Below are 2704 nucleotides of genomic sequence, written 5' to 3' on the forward strand. Positions count from 1 at the left end.
GGTATTTATCTGTTAATCCAATTATATCCCAATAAAATGAAAGGAGACAATATCTCAATCATGACAAGCTTAATTCTCCTCCACTTAGTATCGCCACAAAATATGAATTTTCCAGTCATCAAATTCATTGAAAGTGTGACCAAACTGTCTCCACTTCGAAAAATTAGCTGTAGAATTAACCTCAAAGAATATCAGTATAATTAATTATTTTCCTTCAATCTGCCATATACCTCATCATTTCCTAAAGTTAAAGTTAGCATTCTAGGACAAACTTGTTTACCATCATGGGTAAACTAGTTTTAATACATGCTACAGAAGTAATGGAAGAACATAACACAAAAGTAAACGTAACACAATGCTTCAACAAACCAGATTTCTTAGCACAATGCTTAGCATGCTGTACACAGGGGCAATGTTGAATGTATAGGGTTCTGCCCAAAGTAAGGATAGGCAGTTGCATTGAATCTGCTCTTTGTATGTTTAGATATTCTTATTTGTGAAATTGCAGCACACAGAACATCTACAAGATCTACATTTGTTTCTTGCATTTCAAAATCTCTCTCTGAAAGTGATAACAGAGCATGATCAACTGCATCAACAAGTGAAGACTGTAGATTCCTACATATGCAATTCTTTTCTGGGCTTGAATTATCTGTCTCAAGCTTTCTCTTTGCCTTGTATGGAGACATCAACTTTGAATCCGTAAAGAGCTCCATATCAGATTTTGTATAATACAAAATCCACGGATGGTCTGTAAAAGGAGACAATTGTATAAGAAAACTCTACAACAAATTGTTCAAATTTATAGTATAAACTGTGAACCTATATAAATAAACATAAATTGTGAACCTATATAAATAAACATACTCAAAACTTCATCTGGAGAGAGTCTCTTGTCAACATCCCTTGACAGCATCCTTGACAGCAAATCCTTGGCCGGTTTAGAAATGGACTTCCACTTTTCAGTGTGGAAATCCAACCACACATTTTTTATTTCCTCAAAAATTGCCTCTACAGAAGCCCCAGAAAATGGTAAGCTACCAATTAAGAGTCCATGGAGGAGGACTCCAGCAGCCCATACATCCACCTTTTCAGTATATTTCCCCGCTAAAACTTCAGGGGCAACATACGCTGGACTGCCCACCAATCCTGATAAATTTTGCCTTGTTTTCAAAATAAACAAGATGTCAATAATCTTGCTAATTAACTTCTTTCAATGAACACACAATCGGAATCCAAAAGAAGAAAAAAATTTCTACAATAAATTGTGGAAACACATGATTATTTCAAAGAGTTCGGATTTCATGAAAAGATAAGACCTGGAATTTATGAAATTTTGAATCCCATACCATTTGAAACATGCAAAGATAGGCCAAAATCAGCTAGCTTCAACTATCCATCATCGGTGAAAAGAATATTCTCAGGTTTTATATCCCTGTGAATAACTCCCATCTCATGACAATGCTGAATGATGCTAACCAACTGTTTGATTAACTCTGCAGCTTCCCTCTCCGAAAAATGTCTTTTTTTCATGCAATCAACCAATCGCCCCCCAGAGCAAATCTCCATTACAAGATGCAAACAATTTTCATCTTCGTACACTGAATGGAGTGTTACAATGTTAGGGTGTCCAGATAAGTGTTGCATGATTTCCACTTCCTTGTGTGCATTTTGTGCACAACTTTTGGGCAGAGTCTTACATGCCACGTCTTCTCCTGTGACCCTGTTCTTGCACAAGGTTACCACTCCGTATTTCCCTCTGCCCAAAATTGGGCCCATGATATAGTCAGATTCTATTTTGCGGTCTCTAATGATTTGTGTGGTTTCCTCTATGCAACCACATTTTCTCTTAATGCCTCTTGGAGTTGTATCAGTCAAGCAGATCCCCCTTCTTGGAGTATAAAGAGTTGCAACTGGTGCTGGATGATTGTGAGAAAAGCTCAATTGTTCTAGTGAAGATGGAGAGGCGGAGGATGAGGTTGATGCACCATCATCACATGAGCAGATCACCTGCTGTGATTCAATCCTATGTAGATCTGTGTTGTTCATCCTCCTCTTCTTTACAGGAGTCATGCTTACCTTACAATTCCTGTCAGAAAGTCACAAAGAATGATGAGTTTCAATCTTGTATAGAGTATTAATTCGAAGCTAGTATGGATATCATTTGGCATGCTTCAATCCGCTCAAAAACATCCCCTTCAAATCCGCGCAGGACAGCGTCTTTCTTGATCTAAACAGACTAAGAATTCTTGAGAAACGGTTCAAAACCAAAACTCAAATCCCCGAATTTCTTGCTTTCATACGAAAGATCAAGGAAAATACTATTTAAAAAGCGCATAAACCAAAATAAATATCTAATTAAACGAAAGAAAGCGATTAACCTGTGTTTCAGCTTCAATCTGCTATGGAGATAATTAGGAGAGAAAACAAAACACTTCAACCCTCGCTTTCTCTTGTATTTCAAAATTCTCTGCAATTACAATACCAAATGAAGCTAACAATCGTTTCGCAATCCCTCAATTATTAGCGCAGTGAAAACTCAAGAGAATTCGCATGCAATTGTTGAACTTCTGTTACGGGGAAAGTTTTGTTGAACTTCTGTTCCTTTTGGAAAGATTCGTTACTTTTGGAAGAATTTCTAGAGGCGGGAGAAAGAAAGCTTCAAAATGGATGTTTACTTGTCAAGCCGTTTAATATGATGCCT

The 2704-nt window shown here is 37.1% G+C and overlaps 1 pseudogene; it reads right to left on the reverse strand.

Moving 5' to 3' along the window:
- Positions 1–389: 389 nt before the first annotated feature.
- On the reverse strand, positions 390–2073 carry LOC149528367 (serine/threonine-protein kinase PEPKR2-like; annotated as a pseudogene).
- Positions 2074–2704: the final 631 nt, after the last annotated feature.

This window comes from Cupressus sempervirens, chromosome 11 (assembly GCF_028749045.1).
Source record: "Cupressus sempervirens isolate cs-2001-9-10 chromosome 11, ASM2874904v1, whole genome shotgun sequence".
Taxonomy (NCBI): Eukaryota; Viridiplantae; Streptophyta; class Pinopsida; order Cupressales; family Cupressaceae; genus Cupressus; species Cupressus sempervirens.